The 16,913-nt window shown below is 45.8% G+C and overlaps 1 non-coding gene across 1 annotated transcript; it reads right to left on the reverse strand.

The window, feature by feature from the left end:
- Positions 1-762: 762 nt before the first annotated feature.
- On the reverse strand, positions 763-846 carry TRNAL-CAG (transfer RNA leucine (anticodon CAG)). The gene has a single exon. It is a non-coding gene; the product is annotated as a tRNA-Leu (tRNA).
- Positions 847-16,913: the final 16,067 nt, after the last annotated feature.

Consider the following 16,913-nt stretch of genomic DNA (forward strand, 5'->3'; position numbering starts at 1 on the left):
GACTTGACCCAAGCCTTCCTTGTTTCATAAAGTTCAAATGATTAGTTATATGTAAGCATTATTATTATTTGAACACCAGATTGTGTATTCCTAAAAAACTCACTGTTTTGCATTTAAGGAATATCAACATATTAAACATACATTGTATACATGCATTCTATTTAGCAATAACCGAATCTCAGCGTTGACTGTAAAGCAGTTTCATTCCCTTTAAAGTGCTGGGTATGCTAGGAGCGTGACGTCACTTCCTGTGAAGACACTCGACGTGACGTCTTTTCTAATTAGTCCCCTGCTAATTTAGGACCCGTGCCCTGCTTACCATATCTAAGATTTGTCCGTCCACCTGTCACATTCCAGTAAAAGAAACACATCAGCTGATGCCACTGAGTCCAGGCTATGCAGTGAGTGACCTTCGGTGAAGTATTTTAAAGATCGACCGCCATCTTGTGGATGATCAGGGGAATGGTTATGAAGGGAGAGTACGAATGGCGCCAAATATGTAATGCAAGAAAAGCAGCTACAAGTAAAAGTTAAAGAAAGGCAATTCTTAAATCTCGCGTGAAGTATTCTTTGGGTGGAGTCAAATGACGTACTGCACGTGCTTTTAATAAATCGCATAAAATCGTGAAAAGCAACTTTTGTTCAAAAGATTGTATCGCTTTGTCGATCGTGATTAAAATTTCTCTAGTGGGCTTACTTTCCCAGTATGTGTAAATGCAAAATTTGTTTTACTAAAACAAAAACATTTTAACAGAAAAAACATGTCAGAAAGTGGGATTCGAACCCACGCCTCCAGAGGAGACTGCGACCTGAACGCAGCGCCTTAGACCACTCGGCCATCCTGACTTACACGAGTGTGAGCAAGTTGTCCCTTATAGAGTTTAATAACAGTGGAGGGCTACTTCAATGTCATAGTATTTGAAAATATTATTGGACCCTAAGATTACACTGGGGCTTCTTTCTTAGAAAAATACAAGACATTTGTTTACATTTTGCTGGAGCAGCCAATAGCTGGTAGGTGAAAAATAATTCCTCTAAAATTGTCAGACAAGGTGGCAAACCTAGATGAGGCACGGCTGTCAATCATTGTACAGTCCACTCTGTGCTGACCAATTCCTGCAGCCCCTCGATGGGCGGTGTCACATTGGATGGCGACGAACTGCCTCCAATGCAATGTCACAAAAACTGAGGTCATGCTCTTTGGTAAAGCAAGCATTCTCTGGTCCCCTGACTGGTGGCCGGTAGATCTTGGCCCTGCACCCACATCTAAACATCATGTAAAGAATCTCGGGGTGAAGTTGGATCAGAAGTTAACCCTGAAGGAGCACACCAACTACATTGCAGGATTGTGCTTTTATACTATTGGTCTACTTAGACGTGTCTTCCCCTATCTCCCTGCCACCTACAGAAAGACACTTGTGCAGGCTCTAGTGACCAGTCGTCTGGACTACTGCAACGGCCTGCTGACACTAGCAAATGCTGATGCAATAGGTCGCTTGCAGGTGGTCCAGAACACGGCAGCAAGACTGGTCATGGGCGCACCAGCTAGAACCCCCTCCAAACCCCTGCTGAAGGAATTACATTGGCTTCCCATACGACAGCGCATTGATTTTAAGATCTGCTGCACGGTCCATAGGTGCATTTATGGTGTAGGTCCTAAATACCTGTCTCAATCTCTGGTGTTATATCAGCCGAGCAGGTCTCTTCGCTCAAGCAACCAAACGCTTTTAAAACCTCCGGTCACAAAGAAATCCAGACAAGGAGACCGTGCCTTTTCATCGGTTGGACCTGCCTTATGGAACAATTTGCCACCTGATGTTAGATTAATTACTAACTACCTACCTTTCAGGAAAACATTGAAAACCCTTCTTTATCAAGAAGCATTCCTGTCCACTTAATTCCCCTAGATGCACTGACTGAGAACTCTATAGCTGGCTCAGCGCGGAGATACCCTTACGGGATTGATTCCAGCGCTATAAAAGAAATTAAAATAAATAAATAAACTGCTTAGCACATGATGCTATTAGACCATATTAGGTGTCCTGTCTTATACAGACCCACTGACACCTGACGTCACCAGTCAGGCTTCAAGACACACAACTCAACCCAGCCAGGCTCAGCACATTATGAGAAAGCTTGGTGCTAGTATCGACCAAGTGGGTATGTGATATGTCTTATGGCTGGCACGGAGACCCACATAGACATGCTATCTGGATGTGATTCATACATGCCAACATACCAGATTTAGACGGGAGTCTCCGAAAGTTTAAAGCATAAAAAGGCTTTATGCTCTGTCCTGCCTGAAATTGTTCCCACCTCTATACACGTCATTGTGAAAATACATCCCCTGATTATATTGAATGAATCTCACTCATTCTGCTTTCCAAATATTGACATGTCCGGTGATGGAATTATGCTGCCAGCTTCCCTCCTGCATAGGGAAGCAAAACAGTGGCGACGAGGAGCGGAACATACAGGGGTGTGGGTGCACCTAGCCCCAAGGGCCTGCTTGCTTGCAGGATTCATGATGATGCTGCGTCTGGCCTCCAGCTCCCCCATGTGTATGCTCCCATCATTCTGCAGACAAGTAGCCCTTCTTCAGTGGTCCCAGGGTGGAAGGCAGGCTGAAGCTTCACAACCTGGTGAGGGGTTCAATCACTGACAGAAGGGGGGTGCAGGGGCATGACTTGCCCATACTTTTTCAATTTTAGAAAAACAGTTCCCCTACTTTGTGTGAAAAAACAAAAGTCCCGGTACGGTTAATTCTGAGGCTTGAAATGCTTCAGCTGAATTGGAAGGGAGAGAGTCTCCTGGGCTGTGAAACTGAGGGAGGGGCTGACAGCTAAACAAGCCTTCTTACCAGGGTGCCTGCTTCTCTGAAAGAAATGTAAATGTGAGCAATTGGTTAATCTGCAAATGTAAAAGATGATTGGAAGCCAGTATTGGCTTTTATCAATGGAATCACTTGAAGCTTCCCAATGACACAGATTTATTCTTTTTGAGAGGTTTTGTCAGGAAGCTACCAGCCAAGCTGTGACTGTGTGCTTTTAAAACACCATTGTAAGAAACACAATTGCACTAGTACAATCTGGGTATTACTAAAATATATATTTTGGAAGCACTTTTTTTTTATCTTAATCCTTTTAACCCATTTTGTAGCAGCCTATCTTATACTGTGTGTAATGCAAGTTTAAAATAATGATTTATATGTTCACAGGACTTTCTGTTACAGACTTTGACCAAGTAGCACTAAACATACCCAAGTTACTATCTCTCTACTGCCCGATCAGGGTTCAGCTCTGTGGCTCTCAGTGTAGTACATTAACTAGTAGAGGTTTCATACTGTACGATAGAGTATTTCCCACTGGTTAACATAACTTGCATTTCATTTTTATTTAGGCTGTGCGTTATTTTATATGTAGTTACCTGAATGTGAAAGGTCGAAAAAAGGTATAGAATATTTTGTTTTTTTAGCTACACCCTTGGCCATGCCCACACGCTCACTTTCCCTAGCCTGATTGCGCAAAGGATCACATTTCCCATACTTTTTTTAATGCACTTCGACCACTGGGTGCATTGCTCACTGATCTGCCATTACGCCACGTACATGATTTGCAAACTTTTTCGAAATGTTGAAGACAGGACAAAACTGCCAGTACAATAAAGCCAGGGCCTTAAGTGGGCTGGTTCTTGCTGGTGCTCAGCATTGGTAGTTCTTAAAAGCAGGTGCAGGTGCTGAGTTGGATCCCTGTCGGGCTCTCCATTTTTGCCTTCACCCCAGGGTGAATACAAATCTTACCGCTGCATCCGTGCCACCGTTCACTGCCTTTGGTGTAACGTCAAAAAACCTCGATATAGTTCTTTTTACAGTCTCATCATTTCAGAACTGAAGCATGTTCAATTTAATATATAAAAAAGTCATAGTTGTTGCTTATTTATCATCTGCAACTAACATCCATTGACCAAGCCAATAGTCCTGGCTTGTTCTAGGTGTAATGCTACTTGTTGTATTATATACTTGGATGCAATGTTCAAAGCAGCAAAATACCAGTCGGGTGGCACAATAAGCGAAGTATAGATTTTTAGCATACAGTGTTGCTCAGCTGTGCCCTTAATTACATCAGCCACATCCCTTTGAGAACCCCCCCTCCCCCTCCACCCCCAGGTTTTTGTATCCCACAAAAAAGCCCTGGAAAAGGCCTTGACTGTATTGGCTGCCAACTGCAATATGTAGGTCAACCCAGACCATGAAAGGTTTGTTCTAAAGAAGCCTCCATTGGCGGGTGTGCAATCTCACATGTACCGGCATTGACAAAGACCAAAGCAAGGGTCTCAGAACCTAAACAGTGGTTTCATGGTGGAAAAAGAAAGGGTGCTTATTCCCAAAGCCAAGCAGCCTGGCTTGGGGTGCTTAAGCATAACAATGAGATTACCAAATGAAACAATAACAAGAGAAAGGAACGAGACACTCAACATTGTCGACAATATGACAGATCTGAATGGAGCCAAGTGATTCTCTATTTTAGACTACAGATCAGGGTTTGCTTACAAATCCGCTCAACTACAGCTGCATCAACTTAATCGCCCCTTAACATTGGCACTTGATTAGCAGCGCAAACATTCTAAAATGCTATCTGTGAAGCATTAGCTGACTCAGCGACATGATGAATGTCAGCTACATTACCCTAACCTATGCCATCACCAGGCATGAGTATCTAGCCTGCCTCTAACACCTGTGCAGCGCTTCTACAACTGTGTGCTCTTCTTATACCTCAGCAAATGTAAATAGATAAGAACGTGTGGAGGTAAGGCCTGAGCCTGTCAGTGTTTTCATACGCACCTGGCTGGCCACTGTTTTCATGTAACCACAGATTAAAAGTCGCGGAAACCCCTGCTTCGTGCACCACTCCTCACCTCCTGCCTCATATTGTAAAATGGGTATTGCACTTGCAAGTATTTTACTTTGAAATATTGCAAATTCCAGGAGCAAATAATCCAGCCGACTTCGTATCACGCCACTCATGGCCTCCCAACCTGGCCATGTGGAGAGGAGTGAATAGCACACACGCTTCTTAGATCAAGGAGCCTGACAGTGCACCCTTGAGCGCCCTGCCATAGCTGAGTCTGTGAAAGAGGAGGAATACCTACAAGGCACATCAATGGTAGTTGATGAAAATACATGAAAATCTGTTCTTGAAGGCTGACAACACAGGACTTGTAGACACAATGGGCCCCATTATGATGGCAAGCGGAAAATGGGACCAACCGCCAGAGGTGCGGCTGTCCCGCTAGGCCAAGTAGGATGAGACTGCCACCCTGTCGGTCGCATCCCGTATCTTCAACATTGTGGCGGGCGGTGCTGTATGCAGCACCCGCCGCAATGTTGAATTTGCATGCAGAGCATCGACAGGCACAATGTGACAGGCACCGCGTGGTGCCTGCTACCTTGTGCTTGGCAATGAAGGGGGGTATCATAGGGAACCCCCAAGTGGAGCCACCCACCCCACCCCCGGGGGCCCACAACGGGCCCCCAAAGTAATTTACTGTATGCCTTTTGATGGCGGAGTCTCCGCCATGGAAAGGCATACCTACCGCAGGCATACTAATATGTATGGCGGTGCCTGCAAGGCACTGCCACCATATTGTGGGCCTTTTCCGCCCAGCCGGAATTCCGACCGGCAGAAAAGCGGGGGACGGACTTTTCATCCACCGGGGTACCCCCACCATAGTAATATGGCGAGGGTAAATTGTGCTGTGATGGCGTGCGGATCGCCACGACTCGCCACTGCCGGCCGGGCACTGGCGATTCGCACAACATCATAATGGCCCCCAATGCGGTCTACTCTCCATTTGCACAATATTTCAGGAGCTGCACACACAAACAGAAGGCATCATGCTAACAGGACACTACACTATGAATCCATTATCACTCACAATTCATCTAGTCACCAAAATCACAGAGGAGCAGTGTACACAAAAACTTGTCTAAGAGGAAACATGTAGCAACAAAATAGAGACTAAATATTAGAAGGTGCCCTGGATAGAAGCATACTCTGTCAAGCTGCAGGCATGGGTGATGCCCCCAGGCCAATGATCACATAAGAGTGTAACATAACAGGTAGTAAATCTAGAATTAATCTGTGCAACACCGCAGACGTGAGCATCAACTGCAAAACCACTTCTTACGACACCTAAGCCAAGCGAGACAATCCCAGAACAGGAGCATCAGCTACTGATGGTGATCAGCAGCTGCAAAATGTTGACCTGCAGTCATTTTCACAAGCAGCCCTTAAACTGGAGAAAACCTGGGCTTTGCATAAACTGCCCCACAAAGTCAAAACAGACAATGGCCCACTTTTCCAGGGCACTAATATTGCTGAATACTTATGGATCCAAAATCCATCACTGATGGCGTAAAGGCATCAAAAAGTGCTGCAGCGCGGCGGCAGCACCCGTACACATCATAGTCAATACCCTGGTGGTCAAAAATTAAGATGATCCCAGCCGCCTGATAGTGCTGGACATCCCGGCTGCCTTCAACACGCCTACATCCAACCTCGTCCACACCCTGAAGTCTAGAATAAGATTCACTAGCAAATGTCCTTTACTGGTTCTCCTCCCGCCTTCCCAACCAACACCAGTGGGGTCACAGGGACACCCACCACAGATCACAGAAGATCCCTTTCACCTGCAGAGTCCCGCAAGGTTCCATACTGTCCCCATCATTTTTTTTATATATCTTTTTATTTATTTCAAAACAAGAAAGGAAATAGACACATCCGGCGTCATACATTCATAAACAACTAACAGATTGGACAGATACTTTAACAGAATAGACTTGGCGCAGCGGAAGAATTCCTGACGCACCTGCTTTGGTAGATACAAAATAGCCATTGCAACAAAACAATCGGAACACAGTTGAAGCACAATCCATCCAATCCCGCCCGCACACCTAATCAGGATAATAGAAGCAGCGTGACCACCGGACATTGGAAATTAGAAGATAACCGGATATGTTTCGGACAATAACGAGAAGAAAGACCAAGAAAGATTAAGAAAAGAGAAACCAAGAGAGGGAAACAAACAAAGAAAATAATAAGCCCATCCTCCCACCCTGCACCCCTGCATATGGCTGTTGCCTAACTCCAACTAGCAGCGTGCCCGTCGCCCTAACTAACTAAGTTCCAAAGATGGAAAAAGAGAAAGAATGGAGGAGGGCATATCCATATGGGCTCCCAGCCCCCTTACTCCCCCCGCCAGAAACAGGCACCCCTATCGTAAAAATACATGTGTGTCGAAAACCATAATAGAAGAAAATGAAGGGGCCCCGTAATACACCACCCTGCCTCACGTAAGTCTAACAGTTGCAGGTCAAACACCCATGTAAGCCACTCCAACCGCCCGGACAAATTAATCTCAACCTTGACCCTACGAACCATCACGCAAGCCCCTCCCAGCAAGACCAATATGCACACAAAGGACTCATAGAGGAGAAGGAATTTGTCAAAAATCAGTCTGTTACTACTCGTAGTCAGTGAATCCACGAGAACTTCAGCCGCACAAAAACGTTCCCTCCTAGATGGATAGTCCCAATGTATCTTTTCCCAGAATAGTATAATCACCAAGGAGGGAGAAGACAACCACAAGATGGAAGAAGAGTCAACAACAAAAGTCTCCGGGAGGGGAACGTCTTTCTATACATCCAAAGTTAATAGTGATGGAAGGCTTAGCGATACGCTCACGACCTCGGGAATACAGTCCTCCAGGGCACCATCCGAGGGTTTCGACACTAGTTCCCTCACGGGTCCTCGCCCAGAAACAAAATGGTCGTGGCTTGAATCGCTGCAGATTGCAGTTTAAACAGTGGGGCAGGGTCCGGTTCCACAAACAACATCTCAGATAGACTTATATCCAGTTTGTGCACCAAGGCATCCATGTGCGAATGAAACGCCCCGATCTCTGCCAATATTGTCCTCAGCTATGGCTCATGCTCCGTTCGATCCATAATCTCTCCCCCCGTACCAATCATAATCACCTCCCCAAGGTGAATCTGGTATATCCGGGGGAACAAACAGGATCACGAACGGGCAGCTGCGGTGGGTGACTAATCTTTATCTGCGGCCGCGGACCTCTCGTCAACGCCGCAGGCCGGGACCCCGACCCACCGAACCCCGGCGGGGGCCAAAACGGGTCCGCAGGATGGGGACCTCCATCCACAGTCAATAGAAAGCCAAGTCACTCCTCCCTCGATGCTGAGCAATGGAAACGATCGCCGCCAAATTCTGGCATAAAAGAAGCCTCCACTTCGATTGACCGGACCCTGCCTGGATCACTCGGCCGATGTTGTTGAACTGCAACCCGGCCATGCAGATACTCGAGTTCCCGGCTTCCCCGCTGGACTAGGCCACAAACTTCAACTTGATACAACTCCGTCAAACAAGCCGATAAAAGTTTCAGGATTTCACTTTTGGAGTGCGGAACAGTTCTTCCACACAGAGGCAGGGCGTAAAAACAGGATAATGTTCAGGATCTTGTGGCAGGATACGGAGGTCGACGGAGACGGGAGCCTAAGCAGCCATATTGTTTGCCAGCGTAGCTCCTTCTCCCGTCCCCGTCCCCGTCATTTTTAACCTGTACATGGCGCTCCCTGGGGCTCTAATCATTGATAACAGCATAAAAATGACCCTATATGCCAACAATACACAACTCACACGAAGTCTGCTCTGCTCCGGAAGTCCAATGCTTCAGACACTATTTGCACCTCATCTATACCTGGACGTGCAGAATGTATCTGAAGCTGAATCCACCAAGAAAGAATACCTGTTATTTCCCAGAATTGCAGAAACAAAATAGTACAAATTTGGCTCAACAGCATGAAGCTCGACAGCTTCAAATTCCATCTTACACCCAAAGCTACGTCACTTGGATTCATCCTGGACACCAGCCTCAGCTCAAGGAACACACTGCCAAGACAACAACAATGGTCTGGTACCAGCTTTCTCTACTGAAGAAATTGAAAACAGCTCTCCCAGAAAGGAATCTGAGAACTGCTGTTTAAGACCCTGTACTCTTACATCTGGAAAGAGGAAACCCCCGGCTCGGGACCTCCCAGACAACACATTTCTGCCTCCCCCCATAAGGGCAGTTGGCTCGCTCCATTACTTATGTGCACAGTTTCTCCCTGCTTGTCCTGCCCCATCTCCCATAGTAGGTTTGGTAAGAAGAATGATATCTGCTTCCGCAAAAAGTTGGGTAGTTTCGAAGTAAACGTTTCATTGAGGCCACTTCTTCTTTATGGATTTATTCTGTGGATTTATGAAATTCTGACTAAAACACTATCAAAAACGTACTGTGTGCTGCATTGACTGATCAAATTGAAATCCTCGAGCAATGGAAATATTTGCCAGTCAAAATGCCCCTAGCCTTAAGGTCTGTTCGGGTACGGCCACCAGTTTTACCCGAGGACTTCTGTTACACACTTTTACTAACATTTCATCCCTTGTAGAGGCTGTCGCCAACTCTCCTGTGGGCCAGCTGTGCAAATGTGTTCTTATATCCGTTGGATACGTTGTGCATTTTCTCTTTGCAAGTCCCGTTCCATACTGGCATAAGTATTAATAAGCCATGGTTAAGGAATTTCGGGGCATATTATCAAGGACCGGTGTTAAAATTATCGCTGTTTTATCGGCCGGAAACTGCCAATAAAACGGCGATAATGGGCTTGATAATACACCCTTGTTAATACCCATAGAAGCCCAGGTTAACATCAGAACATGGGCTTCTATGGGAATTAACAAGGGCGTATTATCAAGCCCATTATAGCCGTTTTATTGGCAGTTTCCGGCCGATAAAACAGCGATAATTTTAACACCGGTCCTTGATAATATGCCCCTTCGTTTGCTGCCGGCATACACCAGCGTTTCTTAAGCTGCAAATGCTGCATGGCAACGCTGCAACACACCACTTGCATAAAGTCTCAAAAGTTGGGCTATTGAGGGAAGAACAACTGGGGAACTTGTAGCCTTTTTTTGAAGGGGTAACTAAGATGTATATACTTGCCGCTTTTGTAATAACTGTGTGAGTGATATTTTTTTATTGCTGTTTATATTGTTTTCTGGATTTTCATTATAGTTTGGCTTCTTTATGAGGTCATATTGATCGACTGAGGAAGCTGTTTGGAAGCTCCACAACCTGTATTAATCTATAAATGTAGATATCCTTTTCTTGCTGACTTTTGACTTTGTTTATTGTTGAATTATATTTTACACTCCTATGCACACCCATACAACTGTGTATTCAATATTTTCTAATTATGATCGATGTCTGTTTGCTTCTGCCAATGCAGAACACTCTGTTGCCCAACTTCGACTGGGTTGCGCTGTATTAAACTGCAAATGAATGTCTCTCGTATCTTTCTTTAGGTATGTGTTTTGACTGTGTACGTGTCCTTTCTAACGGTCTTAATGATTTTCTAAATAAATATAGGTGTGACAGCTTTCTTATATTTGTACGAGATAGTTCCTGAACCATACTGCTTTGGTATGTTCTCAATAGACTGAGCGTTCAGACCCTAGCCGTTTACTTATAATCGCTAGTACATTCCCTCTGGCGTTCAAACCCTTGCCACTGAATGAGTGTTACTGGATATATGGAGATGAGAGATAAGGATCACTGACTAATGTTGTCTTGCTTAGCAAAGTTTTTCCATGGAGATTGAGCCCTCTTTCAATCATTTTTGGTACATCCAAGGCCAATGGTAAGCTTTGTGTGCCTTAAAAGGCGTGGATGTACAGCGGTTACATGTGATCTTTAATTAGTTGACCATTGTACCCGCATAGGATGCTGCTACTCTTTACCGCAGTCTATGTTCCTCTTCTTGTTTTTCTTATTACTCTCTGTGAATCACTTGTTCTGGGAAACAGGCGAGTATTCCTGTGGTATATTCCTACCTGATGTTGAAATTGGATCTATGCTCCTTTTTCGCATTGTTTACCCCCTTTCTTAGTACGCTACTTACCCGTTTATTGTCTATTCTTCTAGATTCTTTTGTTCTGGGATTAAGGCCTTTATTTGTCTGGGATTTAGGCGAGGATTCCTGTTGTGTATTCTCACTGTTGTCAATTTTGGATTTATGTCCTTTCCTCTTTCCTTTGTAAAGCGCTCCGATATCCTTCGGGATCTTGTTCGCGCTATATAAAACTTTATAAATAAAAGAAATAAATAAATCTTCCTTGTTTCCATTAGGGGTGGTCTGTCACATCTTGTGCACACCCAGGGATGCACCTGCATTAAAAACTAAATTAAAATTTCAACTTTCACAAACATAATTGTATGAGTAAGCAGGGGCCCCAGGGACCACTGCTTACTCATCAAATGAGAGTCTTCAAATGAGCCTCCACTGTGGCTACCAATTTCTGATGTTAGGATTATTGTTAAGATCAATAAAGAACCACTTTGATACGGTGTATGACCATGGTAAGTAATAAGACCAGCATATTCATATTCATTTTGTTCATTCCCTGTACATTTTGCCAACACCTGTTTTTTTCCAAAGATTAGAATCCGACAGTGCTTTCAGGCATGGACGTCAATTGACCAAAATACCAGGGGTAGCAGAAGTGACGCTGCATGCCCTTTGACCTTCATTTTTACTTTCACACACATACTTACACATACACAAACATTCACACACACACTCTCTCTCACATAACACACGTTCACCCACAAGCATTCACACAACATACATTTAAAAGCATATTAACTTATCTCCTCTGCAAGTGAAAGTCATAAACCAGCTAATTGTACTCCATTTTATAACACTAATAGTAAATAATGTAATACTGGCCACTATTAGAGCAATATAGAATTGAAAAAAAACCAAGGAGAGAGCGACCCAACTCACTTCCATAATGACGACCTGACTTTCGGGTAAGCCAGGGGTCGCGGCAGTGACCCCTGGTAACCTATAAAGGGTGTCTTGCATTGAGGCTTATGAAATTACCACTTGGCAGAGAGACTGGGCTCTCCCTGATTCTTAACTGTACCTCTGGGCAGCAATGAGAAGGAGAAAGGGTACCGTGATTACATCTCAGCATTCATTACAATAATTATCGTCTTCGATCCAGCTGAATTATCACATTTCAAATATACTTTGGGATCAGCGTCGCAGGCTAACTGCTAAGATCTATCAATCAAAGTTTTCAAAAGTCTGTAAACGATATATAATGTACTTTTAATAAGGTAGACAGGACATCCGTCACATTTGTGATAAAGTACCCTTTATCCAAACTCTAAATCAGGTTCTTAGTGCCTGCTACAATATGTAGTAGGCATGGCAGCACAGCATGAGTATACATTATACTTCGCCTCACGTAAACAATGGAAATGGCATGCACGGGGCACTACAGTCAAAGAGGTTAAGAAAGGAATGGGCATTCCGAGTGCATTGTGCACAGTAGCGGCCGACATGGATCTGTGGTGGCGGGGTAAGGGGTAGAGATAAGGGGATATTTAAAAAAAGAAATAAAACTTACCTTGGCACTGCGTCTCTCTGTTGTCTCCCCTCGCGTCAGGAATGAAACTGGAAGTGGGCAGCCAGGCTCCCTTGCTCAATCACAATGCTGCAATGCAGCGTTGTGATTGGTAACCACCCAGGCTCCCCTGACCAATCACAACGCTGCAATGCAGCGTTGTGATTGGTCTGAGAGCCGTGGTTCGACGCTCACCCAGGAACTGGGGGCCTGTGCATGTTCTTCATGTAGGATGTAATGCAGCCTGCATGGAGAACAGGGAAAGTGTGCATAACCGTTTGGCCGCCCCGAGAGGGGCGGCCAAACAGTCATTGCGCACTTAGGAGGGTGCTACTGCTCCTCCCCTGCTTTGCAGCCCCACCACGCAAAGCTGATGCAGCAGGAGGAAAAAATAAAGTTATAATAAAGCTTCTTTTCTTTTACTGTTTCAAGGCGGTGAGGCAACGCTCCTCCACCTTAGCGGAAGAGCCGCCACTGATTGTGCAGTTACTTGCAGGTGAACATACCAAAGGTGGTATAGATTACATGGACACAGAAATGGAAATCTTAGATCAACCAGTTGAAGCAATTTCCGTAAATGAGAGGCAAAGGATTGAAAGTTAGTTGAGACTATACTACTTTCTCCCCTGGAATTTAATTTCCTCGGCAAAGATGGTAAATATTATGTGGAAATAAAGCATGACTCGGCCCACAGACAACTAAGCGTTATTCTGAATGTCCAGTCTCCCCTTCTTTTTAACTTTTTTCTGCAGCTGTAAAAGACAGTGGTACTCTTTTGTTTGCAGGGTAGGGGGACTATTTGTAGATGTAAATAGTATGCTTTCCAGGCTCAGCTAGTTTGCCTACTTCTGATATGTTCATGAAACTCCGCGGCCAGACTGGAAACTAAAAGCAGCTTAGCCAATAATACTCAAACCACTGCTGCTCCCTTCCTCCTCACGGTCTCATTTCTGTCTTCCCTCTCTCTTTGCTCTGTTTCCTGAAACCCCATGTTTGCTTGGGGGAGCTGGAGAAAGTAGCAGAGGTGCCAGCCCCAGTTCTGCCAAGTTCCACGCATCAAGAGTTAGACTAACACATTTTAGTTTGGTGGTCTGCATCACTGCAATAAAACGCATTAGTGGCGCATTTTAGCGGATTCACACCACCTGCGCACTGTGAACGAGAAGCTGTGAGTGAGCATGAGCGTCAGAGCGGAGCTGCATTAACAGCAGCACGGCGGGCGAATGCTGTGTAGACCGTGCTGCAAGACTCGTAAAGGCCTCATTCAATCAGGGATGTGTGTAAAAAGTCACTGAACATTAGCAGCCTGCGGTCACCCCACCGCCAACTACCGTGGGCTCAGCTGAGCTGACTACATTGATTTGTAAACAGCAGAGACCCTTTGCGGCTGCCTCAGAGGTGGCACCAAGTCACCTGGCCTGTAGTTCCATTCTGTTAGTAGCAGTGACTATAGACAGTCTTTAAGTGAATCTGGTGGTAGGTTGCCTTCTTCCCTGTGTTGCTGTTTTTCGTCAATTGGTGCCAACGCATTATTATAATGCTGCAGGGTCCGGCCTCGGCACAGGGTGCAGCCGCAGGGTGCTTTTAATTTCAATATTCAGCTGACAGACCGTACCCACAGGAATTGCTGCAGCCAAGTGGAGTTTTTAGCTAAATCACAGGACAACCTGACTCCCTGACCTGGTCACATGTGGTGCTGCCATGCTGTGTGTGTGTGGTGGATAGGCACCAGGGGTACCTTTGTGTCCGGTCACGGTGAGAGGAGAGACACAGAGTGTCTTTAACCTTATCAGTGCTCATGACGAGCTCAGCTCGTCATGAGCCACGGTGGCCGTGTGCTCATGGCGAGCTGAGCTCGTCAACATGGCTCCATCGCTCGCACGCGGGGATAATTTCCCCGCAGTGCTGACCATTCGATGAAAACGGGTGTGGCCGTGAAGAGCTCAGCTCGTCATGAGCACACAGCCACCGTGGCTCATGACAAGCTGAGCTCGTCATAACGGCTCCATCGCTCGCACGCGGGGATAATTTCCCCGCTATGCTGAGCGTTCGATGAAAACGGGTGTGGCCGTGACGAGCTCAGCTTGTCATTAGCACACAGTCACCGTGGCTCATGACGAGCTGAGCTCATCACGAGAACCGGGGCGCTGTGCGCGCCCCGCCCCCCAGCACAGCGGGGGAATTACTCCCGCAGTGAAGGGGTTAACCCTTTCCGTGTTCCCGTCGGCCAACGGTCGTCGCGAGCACTACCTCGCTAGTGCTGAGCACGTCTGTTGTCCGATGCAGCCCCACCCACTCATTAGAACTCTGCACCGAGGCGGAATTTGCACAGCCGTTAAGGAGTTAAAAGGCACTCAGCACAGCTCTCAAGTCAAGACAGCAGTGACACCACTCCAAGAGCTCCTCTCACCATGACAGATTTTAATCGTGACGTCCTTCTGCAGCCAGTAAGATTTACGGACACTTCAGCTGCAGCCCAAGACAACAGGCAGCTGCAGCACAGAGCTGTGGTTCTCAGACACTTGACAAGTAAGTCAGATAATGCAGCTGATAATAATGTTCCTGCTGAGAGAGGTCAGAGTTTTGTCTACTGGCAGTTTTGACTCACCAGCATGGCTAGCGCTGAGGGTTGTATGCCTGCTGCAAAGAATGTGTACTATGCAGATCACAGAACTGCAATTTTATGTGGACAGCTGAGTGGCTTACTGCTTTTGTCACAGAGATCCTTTTGTTATAATGGGTGCAATTTCTGATATGAATCGGTTTCCATGGACTTTGTTGCTTGATTTTGCTTGCAAGAAAGTGTTACTCTAAGTGCAACACGCATGGTCATTGAATGCCACTCATAAGTACACTGGCCCTTATTTATGAGGCCTTGCATCAGTTTTGCGCTGCTGATGCGTCACTTTTTGTGACGCATCGGCAGCGTAAAACATGCGCCTTGTTGCGCCATATTTAAAAAGTGACGCATCTAGGTAGATGCGTCACTTTTTAAACCCCTGCGCCACATTATACCTGCGTCAGGTATAATGCATGCAGAGGGGGCGTTCCCCCGCAATAAGCCTCCTAATAGTGACGCAGTGAAATCTATGAGATTTCACTGCGTCACTTTTAGGACGCTGTTGCGTCAAAATCTTGCGCCTGCCTCACAGCAGGCGTAAGACTGACGGAAGCCCTTTCACATGGGGCTTGCCCCATGTGAAAGGACGCATTGTTGGAGTTGCGTCACTTTTGTGACACATTCCAGCAATGCGTCACTTTTGCGCTTACAGATATGTCAGAAATACTGACGTATCTGTAACTCCTTGAGACATGATGCGTCATACATTAAATATGACGCATCATTGGTGTCGCAAGGAGTGCGCAGTGAAAAGTGACGCGTCGCTGTTTTCACGCAGCGATGCGTCACTTTTCATAAATAAGGCCCACTGAAACTAGGAAAATGTCACACATAAGCAATCTGAAACCTTGGCAGCTTTGCAGCCCCCTGATCCAAACAGCCTCCAAAAACTCCGGCCCACGGGGGAAAATTACATTACAGGCAGTCCCTTTTCTGTGTACTGCTGAATGTTTTTGTATAGGCACTTACTTTTGCACTAATTTAATTTTAAGCCACTTATCTATTCCATGTATGTTAGTATAGTATGGGTTACTGACTGTATGCCTGAGGGTCCGTGTGCCTGCTAAGCACGTTTACACATATGCCTGCAGGTCTGATGTTTGGCTGTCTTAAGTGCTTGAACATGTGTACATATGGGGACTGAGAACACAAACTCTAAACCTTGTTCTTTGTCGATGCCCGTTTATCTTGGGTTTCAAATACAGCTTTGAACATCAGCATTATACCATGGACTCACCTCCGTGATCTGCACGTTAGTACACTACCCGGGCACTTAATGTGGCACGTTCGCCTGCTGACACTTTTGTACTAGCAGCAAACATGCCAAGAGTTTGCAAGAATAACTTGTGGGGGCGGTTTATTTCCCCCCTCGACTTGCATTTAGGAGGGAGAAATGTGAAAACGGCTGTCGCTCGCCTGGAGCGGGCTGTGATGGGTAACAGTGTAACTAATGAGCGTCGACACGGAGAAACTATAGTTTGACACTTCCGGTGATTCAGTGCCCTTCTCTTGCGTCACTTCCTCCCCTCAGAAAACGTGCGTCTGCTTGTAGGGAAAGTTCGGGGTTCGATGAGCGTTATAACGTGAAAAGGTCACAGCCTCTGTGACTGTCACTGGGGCTTTTCAAGTTAGTGTATTCAGTTATACTCACTGGGATGTTTAGAGTGTGCCTCAAAAAACATCACACTGTAAATAAACCAAATGATGTCGTTTTGACTGCTGTTTAACCCTCTTGAGCAGTCCAGCAATCGATTGTTGCATCC

This window comes from Lissotriton vulgaris, chromosome 1_1 (assembly GCF_964263255.1).
Source record: "Lissotriton vulgaris chromosome 1_1, aLisVul1.2, whole genome shotgun sequence".
NCBI lineage: Eukaryota > Metazoa > Chordata > Amphibia > Caudata > Salamandridae > Lissotriton > Lissotriton vulgaris.